Source organism: Rhinolophus sinicus, chromosome 18, assembly GCF_057876585.1.
Source record: "Rhinolophus sinicus isolate RSI-liver-muscle chromosome 18, RSI-T2T, whole genome shotgun sequence".
Classification (NCBI taxonomy): Eukaryota; Metazoa; Chordata; class Mammalia; order Chiroptera; family Rhinolophidae; genus Rhinolophus; species Rhinolophus sinicus.
The window spans coordinates 19,294,855-19,312,912 of NC_142518.1; the positions used below are offsets into that span (position 1 = coordinate 19,294,855).

At 36.6% G+C, this 18,058-nt stretch overlaps 1 pseudogene; it reads right to left on the reverse strand.

Annotated features, from left to right (window-relative positions):
- Positions 1-1,252: 1,252 nt before the first annotated feature.
- The window catches only part of LOC148754567 (PRL-1 phosphatase-like), a 30,403-nt pseudogene continuing 13,597 nt past the window's right edge, over positions 1,253-18,058 (reverse strand).

The window sequence follows — 18,058 nt, forward strand, 5'->3', positions numbered from 1 at the left end:
CATCTTATATTTCTCACTGAGGAAGCAAATATGACAATTGCCCACCAGAGAAGTCCTTGTGGATTTAGAAGCCCGCAGATACCAACTAGTACCTAGTTCAATCACAACCATCCTTAGAGAATTGTGCAGGCCAGTTCAAAAGCAAGGGTATTTCATTTATATTTGATACATTATCTATCAAAACCTACAGTTCTTAAGGTATAAAAGCTCTATCCTTAATAACATGGTCTTAGCTGGATTTTAAATAAACATTAAAAATACCGTATATGTAGATAAGCTTCCAGCTACAAGATTAATGAGTTCTGAGGATCTAATGGACAGTACACCTAATAATGCTGTAGCATATACTTTCACGTTGCTAAGAAAGTCTTTCATGTTCTCACCACGAAAAAGAAATGGCAATTATGTGACGGGATGCCCATATTAGCTAATACTATAGTGTAACCATTTGGCAAATATATAAATGTCAATATATTATATACCTTAAACTAAAAAAAAAAAAAAATCAAGAAATGTTAACTAACTTCCTATATGACTAATAGTTGGTAAATAATTTCTAAAATGTATGGAACGAAACATTTTTCCAGAATATCCAAAAACAGAATTTCCAGAATATTTATTATGACTTGCAGCTACAAAAGATAGTATTTTAACCTTTTAAAAATACTTACTAAATTAAAAAAGAAACTTGGAAATATTTTACAGGAAATATTAATAGCCTTCCCCCATTTTCCCCCCTCAGGCTCTCTCTGTCAAGATGCACCTCGAAATGCAAACTTCAAATTAACTGTAACTCTTTTTTGTCTGAAAACTTCAAAAATCCGTGCTTCTGTGCAAGTAGATTGAACTATCAAGCAGACTTTTGTATGTGCGTGGGTGAGTTTTCAAAATGGAAGTTTTTGTAACAGCACAAAAATTAAATGTATAAAAAGAAGTTAAAAATCACCTAAGACTTTGTACAAATCCAACAACATTAATGGTTGTACAAACCCTACTTAGTATCAGTTTGAATGTAGAAGATATAAACATAAAGTGAGTGAGTAATCATAATGGCTCTACCTTCAATGTTTGAAATAACTGAAGGAATAAACCACCTAAGGGACTATATGAGACCAAAAGTGTACAAGTTTTGTGCTGGGTATTTTGGCACTTCGTTAGTCTAAATTTATTATACATTGATAAGATACAGTTGCTGTAAATGAAAAACATGTTTTAAATATTGAAGCTCTTTTATTAAGTGTCAACAATAACATCAAACATAAAGCAAATTCTGGCAAGTCTGTGGCCTCCTGCTTTTCAGTGTTCTTGTGCAAGCTTCAGTCAATTTAGTATTTGTCACATCTCTGCAAATGACTAATATAAAACATAAACAAGGTTCTGTTTCAGTTTTCACTTCCAAAGGCATAGCATCAGGACTTCTACTGAATTAAATAGTTGTATCTAGTGTTTCTGAAGCATAAACACGTTGTAGGACTATACTTCTTCAAATACGAAAGTTGCTTGCTGTTAAAAGCCCCACGACACTTTTGTCTTATGAATAGTATTGCATTTTAATGTTTCATTCCACCTTTAATTAATGCTAGAGCAACCAGCACTGGAGCTCTCCCAAGACCTGTGGCACAGTGAACTGCAATACTGTGCAGAATACAGAAATTCGCGGAATTTCTGTTGTACAAATTTTAGCCACTTATCAACAATCTGGCTGGTTGGTGATCCACCATCAACAAAAAGCCAGTCCAGAATCTGGATACCTTCTTTCTCCAAAATGGTAGTGTTGTAAGTTGCTTCACACACTCCTACTATGGTGGTAACTTCGTTCTTCTTAAGTTCCTGTAAGAATTTGTCTAAGGAGGTTTTGGTTAGACTGTGCACAATAAGAAATCTCTGGGCCGGCCGGTGGCTCAGGCAGTTGGAGCTCCGTGCTCCTAACTCCGAAGGCTGCCGGTTCAATTCCCACATGGGTCAATGGGCTCTCAACCACAAGGTTGCCAGTTCGATTCCTCGAGTACCCCAAAGGATGGTGGGCTGCGCCCCTGCAACTAACAACAGCAATTGGACTTGGAACTGAGCTGCGCCCTCCACAACTAAGATTGAAAGGACAACAACTTGACTTGGAAAGAAGTCCTGGAAGTACACACTGTTCCCCAATAAAGTCCTGTCCCCTTCCCCAATAAAATCTTAAAAAAAAAAAAAAAGAAACAAAGAAAATCTCATGTAATCTCTGCAGGAGCAAAGTAGTTCATCTCAGTATTGATGTGATTACATTTTCAAAGGTACAGAAAGGATGCAAAGGAACTGAGGTCTACTTCAAACTACTGCAGTTGAATTTTTCAGTGAGTTGAATATGCAAGTTAGGAGTAATTGAAAATAAAATCAACCTTCAAACAAACAAACAAACAAACACAATCAATGTTTTAATACAGTAGTAATGAGTCAATAGAAAATCCGTGCACTCAAATTTACTCCATTCCCATCAGAACTCTTGTAATGTCCTGATATTCAGTTCAGCCCTCCAATGCCCAGGTTATTAATTTTTATAGTCTCTTCTCCAATAGTAACGACTTTCTAGAATTCACTAGTCTGCGTAGAGGTTGACGGGGCGTGCCAGCAATCCCTATGCCCCTTCGAAAGTCCACAAATGTGAGACCATGATCGCCGGGTTACTGAGGGATGTATTAACTCACTGACAAATGTGGCCTAACCAGACAGCTGGTCCTGAGGTGCAAGTGACGCTGCCCAGTGCACAGCTCTGGGGAAAGCACGTCATTGAACAGATCTACTGTTACCTGAGTCCAAAGTGCACCTTAAGTGGTTCAGATCGTAAGTCCTACTACCTGTCTTCCTTTGGTTCTCTGTGCCAAGGACAAAAGGAGAAGGGCCACCAATCACGGTCACTGGATCCCCACCAAGCTCCCAGTAGGAGGGGCCGGCCAGCGGTAAAGTGAAGACGGGAGCGTCACAAATGGTCAAAGGCCTTCCATGTAGCAGAACTATTTATTTCCATGGTGATGTTTCATCAACTAGTTTACAGATCTTTCCACGCAACGTTTCTAATGCACAGATGTTTCATATTAGATGACCATTAAATGTCAATTCCCTTTCTTCGTATAAACAGCAAACAAAAGGTGACATTAGAGGTTGCCCTGAATTAATATGACAATTTAATCACTTAACAACAGAATAATTGATTGCAATATCGATGATTCTTTTGGCGCAGCTGTTAGGTGGCAGTGTGCTCCAGGCTGACTTGGAAATCATTCAGTTTTTTCCTCCATTTGCTACCAAACTGAAGTGTTTTGCATCCAACCACTACAGGCATTTCAAATCAATTTCCCAAATACAAGCATGATCTGGTTTCTAAGACTTAAAAATCATAAGTATTAAAAAGAAAGAAAAAATAAAAGAATGAACATAAGTCTTCCCAAAAAAATCTAAAGGTCAAATGCAACTCTTTCCTCCATTTAAACTGCAAGGGGTGAGAAGGAAGTTAGTATGGAAAAAGAGATTATGGAAAAATATATGATATGTGTTCATGTAAAATGATAACATCATACTTTTTGTCTCCGGGTAGATAAAAATAATGTATGTCTATATGGTTATATTCATATTCTGTATTCAAGCACATGGCAAGAAAACAGGGAGTGTGCAATTCAAAATTACACTATACTTGTCAACACTGTATAATCAGCTTCTGTAATTCATTGAGTCACTGGAAAATTATAAATTGCAAGATTTACATGCATAGGTACAAATATATATATATGTAAATGTATATATATATATAGCGCAAGTATATATATACACACATATATATGTATATACACAAACATATATTACTTTCATTACATTACTTGTATTATAAATGAATTCTGCATCTGCAAACATATATACAACATATTTCCTTCTCTGAGATGACATATCCAAATTAGTAACAATTAAAAGTAGACTAAGAAAAGATTTGTCATATTTCCTTATATTTTCCCTATAAACATATTCCTGTTCCCTTTCCAAACATTTTAAATAAAAATCAAGAAGAAAACCATCTTATTTTCAAGATTCTCATTTTGTTAATATATTTTGTAAAAGTATGTCCACTGGCAGAGCACATGCATCTTCCAACTCCCGACTAAAATTCCATGAAAAGAGAAGAAATATATGCATTTTAAAATAATCTATTGATAACACCCCATAAAAAATAAAAATGTGTCATTTAATGGATATTTACAAAGGGAGACCATGGGGTATTTTACATTAATTCAGTACACATTTATTAAAGCTCGCCTACATGCCAGGCATATAAATATTGGTAAAATCCAGAGCTAGTCCATCAGAAGCTTGTTATCTATATGAGAGATATACATATAAAACTAAATTTAAAAATGAAAGACATACCCATAATAGGAACAGAGTTCAGTGGAGGACGTGAATAAATCTGCCTGGCATATGAAGCAGGACGCTAGAACAAGTATTCTCAGACAAAATAACATTTACTCATTTATACTTTGATCTTTCACCCTTTTAACCACAATATGTCTCTATAGTAGATGTATACTAAAAATGTTTTTATGAGGGTAAAATGCCCACCAAATAAATTGGCAGCAAATAATAAACGGCAGAGGGAGGCAAGATTAGTAAAGAAGGAATCATCATGCATGAAATATAACTACGTAGGAAGAAATGGGGAAAATAGTTAGATCAATAACTGCTCTTCAATGTCCCAGGAAAAGAAAAGAATGCTGGGAGACACCTGAAGTAAAATATAACATGCCACATACAAAGTTGAATCAGCCACTACTTAATGCTGAATTTAAAATTCTAATACCTATTCAAGGAATTCTAAAAAGTGAAAATTGGATTATTTCTGTAAGGTATTTAAAATTTTTTTTTAATTGGGGAATGTTGAGGAACAGTGTGTTTTTCCAGGGCCCATCAGCTCCAAGTCAAGTTGTTGTATTTCAGTCTAATTGTGGAGGGCACAGCTCAGCTCCAAGTCCAGTCACCATTTTCAATCTTTAGTTGCAGGGGGCGCAGCCCACCATCCCATGTGGGAATTGAACCGGCAACCTTGTTGTCGAGAGCTCACGCTCTAACCAACTGAGCCATCCGGTCATTCCCTGTAAGATATTTTAAATATGAGAGATATTACAAGATTTACTATACTGTGCAAAGATAACTATAAACCCAGTAGAAATTATATTTTTGAATTGTTGAAATTTGTTAGTATTTTATTTTAGTTTTGGTACAAGAGAAATAAAAGGTTAAACTGTCTTACCAAATAAAAAGTTAAAAAAGCATACGGCTGAATTAATAGTTTTTCCAATTCTTCTGCATATTTAGAATATTTTATAAATTGCTAGATATTTTAGACATCCGAAAATGATCATTTTTTCATATAAATTATTAAGCCCTAACCTATCATTAAGGTCTTTTTATTTGCAAAACAGGTTATTAAATAAATGGCATTCATTAGATGAAATCTAAAATTTTTATTGTCAATTCCTTTCTTTAAACGTACCATTTACAAAGTTCATCTGTAACAAATACCTGGGTAACCATAAACTCTCAAAGCTGAAATAAGAATAAACAATTGTATCTGGATGGTGGAAAGGGGAATAACGATAGGCATTTTTAAAAGATGGCAGTTTAACCATTTTAGACCACATTGCTATATAATTTTTTAAAAAAGAATGCAAAACCCCAACATTTTCTTGATACTTCATTTTCTTATTGTTTTACCAGATCTAGGGAAATAATAAATAAGTTTTTTTTTAATGAGGAAGCAGTTTCAATAGAATAGGAGAGAAAATAGTACGAGGTGGGGCAAAATAATAATCAGAGGAGAATAGGGAAAGAGAGAGGATAGAAAGAGCATGGGGAGAGGTTTGGAGAAATTCCCTTTTCCCCTTTTCTCCAGAGTAATTAAGGGTATTTAAAGGCAGGTATGAAGGACAAACTTATTGCCAAATAACACACCATTTTAAAACAATAGGATTTAATGTTCTCTGGATTTGTGATATAAATGGATCCCTTTTCTGCCACCATGGTTAAACAGTTTGCATGATAGATATCCTGTTACCTCACTGTTGCATTAATGCTGTGATGGAATATGCATTTGTGCAATGAAGTGTGCAAAAAGAATTAATTTCTAGACCAGGACCACCATTAATATTCACACAATAATATCTGTTCCATTCTCTGAGAGGCAAAAACAATTAAAATGCTTGGATTTCATTTAAATTTAATGAGAGCAGAATTGGTTTAAACCTTTTCTGGGGACATAGGTTAGGAGTGACTGAGGTGCAGGCATATATATTTAGATCATCACACGACTGGAAAAAAGCATGGCATGCTACTTAGAGTTCTTGATAAAATAATACATATGCTTCCTTCCAATAGCAAGTGTGTCTACATGGGTCAAAAAGTAAAGATAAATTGTGAGTTAAGACATCATTATGCCTTTTTTTCTGTATATCAGTGTCAAAGCCTACATAAAATATAGAATCCTGAAATGCATAATACTTAATACTTTTTTAGGAATATGAAAACTTACACCTATTTTTAACATAAATATTAAGACATAATTGTCATTGAATAAACTGCACATATTCAATGTGCATAGTTTCATAAATTTTCACATATATATATATATATCCATGCAACCATCAAGATAATAAACATATGCATTGTCCCCCCAAATTTCCTCACAGCCCTTTATAATCTCTCCTTTTAAACTGCAACACTGTCCCCTATTTCACCTGTAGGCAACCCTTTTATGCTATTATACATTCGTTTGAATTTCTTGAAGTCTTATTTAAATAGGATCATGCAGTACAAACTTTTTCTTGTCAGCCTTCTTTCACTCAGAATACAGACATACCTCATTTTATCGCATTTTGCTTTCTTGTGCTTCACAGATATTGCCGGTTTTTTTACAAATTAAAGGTTTGAGGCAGCCCTGCATTGAGCAAGTCTATTGGCACCATTTTTCTAGCAGCATTTGCTCACTTTGTGTCTCTGTGTCACATTTTGGTAATTCTTGTGATATTTCAAACTTTTTCATTATTATTACATTTGTTGTGGTGATCTGTGATCAGTGATCTTTGATGTTACTACGGCAAGACCTTCCATCAGCAAGAAGATTACAACTCCCTAAACGCTCAGATTGCTAATACTATTTTACCAATCAAGTATTTTTTAATTCAGGTATATACATTGTGTCCTGGACATAATGTTATTGCACACTGAATAGACTACATTGTAGTGTAAACATAATGTTTATATTCACTGGGAAACCAAAAAATGTGGGTGACTTGCTTTATTGTGATATTCTCTTTATTGCAGTAGTCTGGAACTGAACCTGTATTATCTTCGTAATTGTTTTAAGATTCACTATTATGGGTGAAATTTTGTCCACCATGAAGATATGTTGCTGTCCTAACATCCAATGTCTCAGAATGTGACTTTATTTGGAAATGGGGTCAGTGCAGATATAATTATTTAAGTTAAGATGAGGTCTTACTGGAGTAAGGTGGACCCTTATTCCACTATGACTAGTGTCCTTATAAGAAGAGGCACAGAGATACCGACATGCAAGAAGAATTATGTCATGTGATGATAGAAGCAGGGACTGAAGTGTTGCAGCTGCAAGGTGGGGCCTAATCCACTATGACTGGTGCCCTTATAAAAAGGGAGAACTTGGACACAGATACAGACATTCATAGAGAGAAGACTATGTGAAGATACACACAGGAAGAATGCCAAGTGATGATGGATGGTTAGAGTGATGCATCTCCAAGCCAAGGAACACCAAAGATTGCCTGGAAACCACCAGAAGCTGGGAAGAGGCAAGGAAGGATTCTCCCCTACAGGTTTCAGAGGGTGCTTGGCCCTGCTGACACCTTGATTTCAGACTTCTAGCCTCCAGAACTATGAGACAATAAATTTCTGCTTTCTAAAGCCACACAGGTTGTGGTACATTGTTACAGAAACCCCAAGAAACTGAGACAACATGTATCAGAACATCGTTCCATTTTATGAATATAGCACAATTTGTTTATCCATTAAAATTTTCAGAACCCTTGAATGGTTTTCAGGTATATGCTCAGTGGTATCACGACAGTCTAGAGTACATTCAACTTTAATTTGACTAAGTGCTGACAAGTCTATAAACAGATTTGCAATAGTTAACGTACCCAACAGCAGGACCCAGGGTTTCTATTTCCCACATCTGCACCAATACTTGCAATGCGCAATTTTTTATTTGTAAATGTAAAGTGGTATCTTCTTGCTATTGTAATTTCATTTTTTTATTACAAATGAGTTTGATTAAATTTTTATATATTCATTCACCTGTTGGGTATCCTCCTTGCTGAATTGTCTATTTATAGCCTCTGCTTATGTTTTTATTCATTTCAGATGTTACAAATATCTTTTTCTCATCTTTGGTCCATTGGTTAGATTTATTCTGGGTATCCCTCATTGATGAAAAAACTCAGAAAGCTTTACAGAAGCCCCTCCTAATTTGTGGGGGATATATTCCAAGACCGCCCAATGGATGCCTGAAATTGTGAATAGTACCGAGCCCTATTATACTACGGTTTTTCCTATACATATCTACCTATGATAAAGTTTAACTTATAAATTAGGTACAGTAAGAGAGCAACAACAATAATAATAAAACAGAACAATCATAACAATATACTGTAATAAAAGTTATGTGAGTGTGGCATTAATAAGTAAAATAAGGGCGACTTGAACACAAGCACTGTGATACCATGACAGTTGATCTCATAACTGAGATGGCTACAAAATAACTGATGGGCAGGGATTGTCTACAGTGTGAACACGCTGGGCAAAGGGATGATTCACATCCCAGGCGGGGTGGAACTGGACAGCAGGTGATTTCATCACACTACTCAGACAGTGTGTGATTTAAAACTTGTGAATTCTGTATCTCTGGAATTTTCCATTTCATATTCTCAGACTCCTGTTGACCACATGTAACTGAAACCATAGAAAGTGAAACTGTAAATAAGGGAGGGACTACTGTTTTTTGACATAATCAAATCAATCCTTTTCTGGGCCTCATGACTGATGCTTTTTGAGCCTTATTTAAGAAGTTCTTTCTCCACTTGATCTTAGCCAAAAGGCCGAGAAGTGATGAGAAGTTCTTTCTCAAACTCAGTTGACAAATATATTTTTCTAAATTGTTCCATATTAACTTTATAATATTATCTTTCATATGTAGCTTTCTAAACCATCTGGAATTCATCTTTTTGCATTCGATAAAGCAGGGATCAGGTGTTATTTTTCTATATATACCAAATACCAAACAGATTTTCCTAACATCATTTATTAGACAGTCTGAGACTGATCATGTCACAGACAAGTGCTACCTATTGATTTCCAGGCCCTTGTTTATCTTCCCTAATGTGGTCACACATCATCCAGAAAATGTAACATTATAACATTTAGCTTTTAAAATAGTTTTTCTAACTCATGATTAGTGAACACTTTTCATCATATTTGAGAGACAATGAAAGAAATCTATTGTTTTCCCCAATTGATATAAAAAGCTAATTCTTGGGGCCGGCCCGGTGGCTCAGGCAGTTAGAGCTCCGTGCTCCTAACGCCAAAGGCTGCCAGTTCGATTCCCACATGGGCCAGCGGGCTCTCAACCACAAGGTTGCCAGTTCAGTTCCTCGAGTCCCGCAAGGGATGGTGGGCTGTGCCCCCTGAAACTAGCAACGACAACTGGACCTGGAGCTGAGCTGCACACTCCACAACTAAGACTGAAAGGACAACAACCTGACTTGGAAAAAAGTCCTGGAAGTACACACTGTTCCCCAATAAAGTCCTGTTCTCCTTCCTCAATAAAATCTTTAAAAAAAAAAAAAAAAAAAAAAAAAGTTAAAATGGCAAATTAAAAAAAAAAAGCTAATTCTTCACATATTAGTATATTCCAATGATTTGTCTATTCCTGAGCCAATAACACATTTCATTTTATACATTATAAATAACAATATCTGGAGAGGAATTCCCCTTGATTTCCAGCTTTGTAATTTTCCCCTAGAAATTTTTCTGTCTTTATTTTTCTATAACTTTTTTCGATTATTTTTCATTGATAAAGGTAAACTTATTTTGAATTGTGTTGAAATTATAGATTAGTATAGGAAAAATTGATAACCAATACTGAGTCTTCCCATATAAGAAAACAGTTTTCATGTATACAAGAGCTCTATTGTATGCTTCAGCAGAGGTTAGAGTTTATTCATCTAGACTCTGCACAGTCTCTGTAAAATTTACACTACTATTGGAAACTTGACTATGGATTAATTCCAAATATTAGTGGTTAACCAACTTCCTCTCCTCTGGACAGGAATTCTTTTTATATACTTGTTTGCCATAAATAAATTGCAATTCCAAACACACATTTCATAAATAATTATTTGTCTGTGCTGTAGAAGTCTGGAGTTACCTCAGACCTTGTTCTGTTTGTTTCCCTCAGACCCCACTAGGACCCCTTTCCTGCAAAATGATCCACTTGTTAAAGAAGTACAATATTGAGGGAGAACCTGATGCTATAAGTCATGTTTCTCAGAGTTGAGGTACAAGTTCTCAATTATCCCAGGTCTTTCTAAAGTCACCTTAAAAGGCCATGATGCTTGCTCTAAATCTGAGGCAGTGGTAAGCAAACATTTTCTATAAAGGGTCAGATAGTAAGTAAATATTTCAGGCTTTGCATGCATGGTGGGGGGGAATTAATTTTTCTTCTACATTTCTTAGTTCTTCTGGCTGGACTAATAATCAAATTAACATGAGACAGAGTAACAGGAGAAAAGGGACCAAATTTTATTACATACGTATGTACATAGGGTGGTTCCATAATACTATAAGACTCCTGTACAGATCAGGCAGTTAAGGCTTATAGGCCATCTTGAGCTGAAGGGGGTGAGGGTGGGGGTTGTGGTTTGGGACTTCAAAGGGCAGGAAGGCAATTCACAGGGAGATGGAAAAACAAATGTTTGGTAAATAGATGTTTGCTGGGCTATCTTTAACAATGGAGCACAGAGAGGATTTTGAACCTAGGGCATCCCTAGGTTCCTCCTTGTGTATCACACACTAGTCCATATTAAACTATAGTTATCTATAATAGTATCTTCCTTCTTGTAGCAGATCTGCTATCTAGGTATTTTTTAGGCAGTTAAGGGGGAGGTCAATGGTTCTTCCTGAGTCTTGTGTCTGAAAAATAACCAGTTTAAAATAATCAATATCCCAAAAAGCATATTTTAGGGTAGCAAATTCTGCTTTCCCTCACATGCCATATGGTCTCTGTCACAACTACTCAACCACGCCATTGCAGCATAAAAACAGCCATAGACAATACATAAACAAATTGGTGTGGCTATGTTCCAATAAAACTACATTTATAAAACCAGGCAGTGGGCCAGATTTGGCCATTATGAAGTCCTTTGCTACCCTCCTGCATTCCAAATTTTGCACTGAAACATCTGAGGAACTTTAAACAGTGATATCTCTACAGATGGCAAACTAGCATATGAAAAGGTGCACCACATGATATGTCATCAGGAAAATGCAAATTAAAATAACAGTGAGATACCACTACACAGCTATTAGAATGGCCAAAATCTGAACACTGACAACACCAAATGGGGGACACCAGGAACTCTCACTAATTGCTGGTGGGAATGCAAAATGGTTCAGCCACTTTGGGAGACAGTTTGGCACTTCCTTACAAAACTAAACATACTCTTACCATATGATCCAGCAATCACACTACTTGGTATTTACCCAAAGGATCTGAAAACTTAGGTCCACACACAAAACTTGCACACTGAGGTTTATAGCAACTTGATTCATAAATGCCAAAACTTGAAAGCAACTAAGATGTCCTTCAGCAGGTAAATGAATAATAAACTGTGGTATATTGAGACAATGGAATGTTATTCAGCTTGAAAAAGAAATGAGCTGTCAAGCTATAAAAAGACATAGAGGAAACTTAAATGCACATTACTAAATGAAATAAGTCAATTTGAAAAGGCTAAGTACTATATGATTCAAATTATATGGCATTCTGGAAAAAACACAAAACTATGGAGACAGTAAAAAGATGAGCCAGGGGTTGAGGAGGGGTGGAGGAATGAATAGGTAGAGTACAGAGGACTTTTAGGGCAGTGAAAACCCTCTGTATGATGATATAAAAAACATATAAATGCAGCAACTTCAAAATGGAGTTGGAGCTGCCATCCCAGAGGAACTGCCTTGCAGGCCTTACTCCTCAAACCATTGGAATGTAAAAACGTTAGGGCAAAATAACCTTTGGACTAGACCTAAAGCAAAATTGTAAGCCAATTTTGCAAAACTATTTTGCAATTTTGCAAAACTAACAGGGAAGCAGGTATTTATGACTATCAAGACTGAAAATTAAAGACATTCTTTATAATTAGCGTCACAATATTAGCTTATCTGCATCTATAGAAATTCCTTCCTTAGCTTATCTGCACCCACAGAAATTTGTTCCTTCAATTCATTTTCAATTCAATTATTTCCTTTCCCTTTCTCATAAATACCCCTTGACTTTACCTCCTAATTGGAACACTTATGTTTTCTGCCTGAGACAGTGTTTCCAGAATAGCTTTTGTTTTGTTTCGTTTTCTTTTGATCTCAAATAACCGCTTGTTGCCTCTCACTTTGGCTTTTTCTTTTTAGGTTAACAATACAATAATGACAGATACTTGTCATTATATATTTCTCCAAACCCATAGGATGTACAAGACCAAGAGTGAGCCCTAAAGTAAACGATGGACTCTGGATGATTATGATGTGTTAATGTAGGTTCATCAATTGTGAAAAACGGACCACTCTCATGAGGGATGTTGATAATGGAGGAGCTTATGTATGTGTGGGGGAAGGGAGTATATGGAAAATCTGTCTGTTCCCCTCCATTTTTCTGTGAATCTAAAACTGCTCCAAAAAGTAAAGTCTTAATTAATAAAAAATTATGTCTATGCTCTACCCCCTAGAAATTCAGATATACTTGAAATAAGCCTGGAACCTGTTTTGCTGTTGTTTTAGTTTTTTAGCTCCCCTAAATCAATAACCAAGAAGCCAGATTTGAAACCCGTGTCCTTGAGGCATTTTCTCAAAGTGTATCTACTTTTAGATGCTGCAAATGTCACCTGAGCACTTGTTAAAACTACAGATGCAGGGTCCCACTACAGACCTATTGAATCAAAATCTCCAGAGAAGTGCAGATTTGCAAAGTCTAGCGGGAACCCCAGGTGATGCTTACCATAAGAAAAAAATGAGAAAACACTGCCAACAGGCAAATTTCTGCTTTCTGTATTTCTCTGCTCTGAAGCTCACACTGAATGCCTTGGACAAATAGCCTTCTATCTGGAGATCATTCATTCGTGGAGGTTAGCCAAAACTTTTCTGGAGGTAGAGAATTATGAATAGATCATTTTAAAGGCATAAATTCCCTAATAATACCCTTCCATATATACACTTCTCTGAAATTGATTTGACTGTGAAAGGTATGACTTCACAGAATTCCTCTCTCTTTACATAAGAATTACATATTGAGTCTTCTTTGCAATTCTCATGCATCCTAGTCCTACAATGGAGCATTACCTCAGGGTGTGAAAATCTCCAGGGCCCCAACAAAGGGAAAGCCTACTTTAAACTTGAATCAAGGAAGTATAAACCGATTAAGTTCCCTGTATTTTCCTGTTTTCAACATATTTCAGTTATGAGCCATCTGTTAGAAATTTGGTATTTTGCCCTGTAATGAAATGTTCTGAATTCAGTTATGTGGTACAGTGTGATGGTAGGAGTAATGACGATATTTATTTAATGCCTTTCTCTCCTCCGTCAGACTATCATTAAGGAACACATCTCCTTTGAAGGGGAGTCTCATGAGAGAAAAGTAAAGAAAGTTTTAGTAATGAAGCAGCTACAGACTGAATGTATCCCCCAAAATTCAAATGTGGAAACCTAATCCCCAGTGTGATGGTGTTTGGAGGTGGGGCCTTTGGGAGGTAATTAGGTCATAAGAGCAGAGCCTTCACGAATGGGATTAGTGACCTCATAAAAGTTCCCAGAGAACTCCCTTGTCCCTTCTGCCATGTACACTTATAGTATAAGACAGCTACCATGTTTCCCCGAAAATAAGACCGGGTCTTATATTAATTTTTGCTCCAAAAGACGCATTAGGGCTTATGTTCAGGAGATGTCATCCTGAAAAATCATGCTAGGGCTTATTTTCCAGGTAGGTCTTACTTTTGGGGAAACACGGTATATTGAAACAGGGCCCAGTTGGGATCCCCAGTAATAGAGACCTTGCAAAGTCCAGGCCTCAGCTTTCCTTGACCTATAGTTTAAGGATCACCTCCTTGTGGCTTGAGCTCAGAATGTCACCTGTCCCACCCAGTTCCCTGTTTTAGAAAATTACCCTGAAACTTATGATTAATACCCTGAGGCTTATTGATCACAATCTCAATGGTCTAGCATTACTTTCCAGGCTATTCCCATCATTGCTCCTGGGTTGCTGATGCCACCAGAGAATCATGTTGCCAAAAGGAAGGCTCCAAGCAGACCCCTGAGAACCATTACATAGCTTTTAGAGGAACACCCAGATTTTCCCTTAAATACCCCCAGCCAGTCTGAGACTGTTAACGCAGATTTTGGAGGTGTGAACACGCTGCCTTCTCAGACCACCGGTGCTCTGATAATTAACGCTTGTCCTATGGCTCAACTCATATGTCGGTGTATTAGTTGAGTGGTGCACAAGCCCTGGACTCAGTTGTCCTCCTGTTTCTGTAAGATATACTGAATGCTTGAAATGATGTTCTCCACATATATAGAAATACAGGCAACTCTTTTCAGCTTTTTTCAATGTTCATCCCTAAGGGTGAGTCATTAGCCAGAAAGAAAATTACCTCCAATAGCCAAAGTAGTACTAGGTAATGCTCTTAATACTGTTATATGGAACTGAAAGGTTCATATGGAACATTTTCCAGATACACTGGATAAAACTCAAAAATAATAGAATTATCTGATTTCATTCAAATTTAGTATAGGCTTTTGATAATGAAGGTAAAACCTATTTTATCAAATCATATTCTGAAATATTCATCTCCTTTATAAATTCAATTATCATTTCATCTTGTAAAATATGTAATATTTTCTTCCATCCATTAATAAAAAATAAAATGTTAGCTGACAGATATTAAATAATGAGGAGAATTCCTATCATTTTAAGAGGAAGTACAGATTTCACAAAACTTTACTTTGTAATAATTATAAATATATAAAATATACTTATTATTTTAACCAATTTTATACTAACCATCATTGTAATGTCAGGGAGTGAAACTTTTCCTTTACCCATCAAGGTTTTCCTGGCTGGTCTAATAATCAAATTGACATGATGTTATCAAACCCCAATATTTGAGTCTATTTTACCTTTGTGCACTGGCCCAAATAAATGCAGGAACAGGCGTTTGCAGTGGAGGAAGAAGTAATTTATTACAGGATCAGTGCCAATCCAGACAACAGGTAAACTAGTGCTTTGACAGACATGTCTCCCTGATGGCATATAGATTCCAGATTACAGAGGACAAAATCACAAGACACCGTGGGCTAGGGGAGTCCTGTAGAGAGCTAATTGGTTGGAGGTGAGGTAAGGGGAACAAATCATTTCTTCAGGTTTTGAGGACAGCTCTGAGGTTTGCTCTGGTGTCCCTGTCTGGTTTCACGGAAAAGTAGCCAAGGGGTGGGTCCACCTTAGCGCTCAAGTGCTGAAACATAACTTAGGTCCACATGTTATCTTTGGCCCGACAGAGGTCAGGTCCTGGCTATTGTTTTCTGCAGCCTCAGGGGTTAACGATTATCGGGAAAAGGCTAGGTCTATGAGAGTTTTAGAGGGTGGGGGGGAATGATTTCTAAAGCTATAGTCACAAATCAAATCAAAATCGTGAGGACCCTTGTTTCAATGAGACAAATTAGCAGGAGAAAAACAAATTAAAGTTCAATAACAGGTATATGTCCTGTATACATAGGAGAGACCAAGGAAAATTGTGTGACTCACCAAAATGGCAGAAGCTTCACCTTAAATAACACCTTCAGCTAAAGACAAAAGAAGATGTTATGGGTGGGGATGTCAATTATGGGAGGTGACCAGGCAAAGCACACAGTAGACAAGAGGCAGGTTGTTATGTAGATTTAAGTCCTAGCCTTCTTTGTTGATAGTGAAGGGAGGCCTGGTACAGGGAGGGAGACACCCTTACAGAAGAAGATTTCCCTGACAAATGTAAATGTCCTTCACAAAGGGTAACTTCTACTTGGTTTTCAGAACTTCTCTCCTATCTGGTGGTTCTTAAAATAACCAGCCTAAAATAGTCAATATCCCCAAAGAGGCACATTTGGGGAGGCAAACTCTGCTCCACTACAGTAACACAACTAAATCCACAAGGTATATTTTAACTTTGTTAAAAACAACAATGGGACAAAATTGAGTCCCTTTTACTAAGCCAAGTCAGCAAACTAAAACTTAATAACTAACCTAATTGCAGCTTTAGCCTCTCCTAGCAGTGGAATTTTAAAACAATCAGTCTGGAATTTCCTGATTAACACTAGTGAGACAATCTGCCTGATAAGACCCTCGCCTTCCCCTAAGGGAAGGTGTCCTTGCAGGACTTTTTAAACCTTAATCCCACCCTCATTCAGCCTATAAAAACCTTCCATTTTGCACATCTCACTGGAGTGCCCTTCTAACTGTTAAACGGGATGCTGCCTGATTCATGAATCACTTAATAAAGCCAGTATCTTCAAACTGAATTTTATTTTTAAATAACCCTTCAATCATTATTTCCACAGGCATAAAATACATTATAATTTCAATCCGCATATATACTATATTTTTGTTTTCTTAGGGCTGGAGATTTTACAAGAATAACTTTCAAAAGTTAAAGTTATAAAATGAACACATGTGAAATATTTATTTAACTCAATAATGAAACAGCATGTGGGAAAGCTGATTCAAAGGAGAATTCAAACAGCAGTTATGTTGTCAGTTTAAGAAAGGCATTCTGAAATATGGTTGCTAAATTGGAGACAAGTTCTTTAATATTGATACAGGAGAGTTAGCATGTCCCTAGATAGACAGGGAGGTCCCTGGTGGAATAAACAAAGACAGTCATATCCTAAAACTTCAGGTTTTGAAATCACTCCATCACTCCAGGACATAATGTAACAAGGCCTTGAGGTTAATCATAAAATTCCTTTTGGCCTGACAAATGGAGCAGATCCGATACATAAGAGTGGGTTACTTTGCTCATTCCTTTAGGATGGGCAAGCAGAACAAACCCAGTAGATGAATTTCATTAGAAGGCGCCAGTTCCCTTCTTCAAACAAGTTCCCTTCTTCAAACAGCTCCCCTTCCCCAAGCAGGCAAGGGAAGGTATAAAAGTAAGAGCTTTTGCCTCAGTCAGGGGGCACCCCCCATTCGGGACCCCCTCCTGCTTGAGAGCTGCAACCTCTTCTCCTGCTTCTAATAAACTATCTTCTTTTTAAAACTTTTTGCCTCTCCCTGGTCCATGTTTCCATTCTTTGGCTTCACGAGACACGATCCTGGCCCGCACTCAGAAACTGCTGACAGATCCAACATCACCTACATCAATATCTTACTGGAAAAATAAATTATTAGAATTATTTTCCCTAAATCCTATCTGAGAAATAATGCATCTCTACTGAATACCACCTGTATAAGTTAACATGTAACTTCACAAAGTCTAGACCCTAATAAGTAATAAATTGTAATCTAAACAAAGGTAAAATTTTTTAAAGAATCCAATAATCTGAACTGAACATTTAGACAATGCTTTAGTATGAAAAAGAAAAACATGCTCTTTATCGAACTTCAATTTGAAGTCCTGTGTAGTCTTAAATGTCTTATTTCTAAGTTTTTGTACATTTTTCATTAACAGTGATCAACAAAACATGTTCGAACATAAAATTGATTAGACAATTTTCAGGA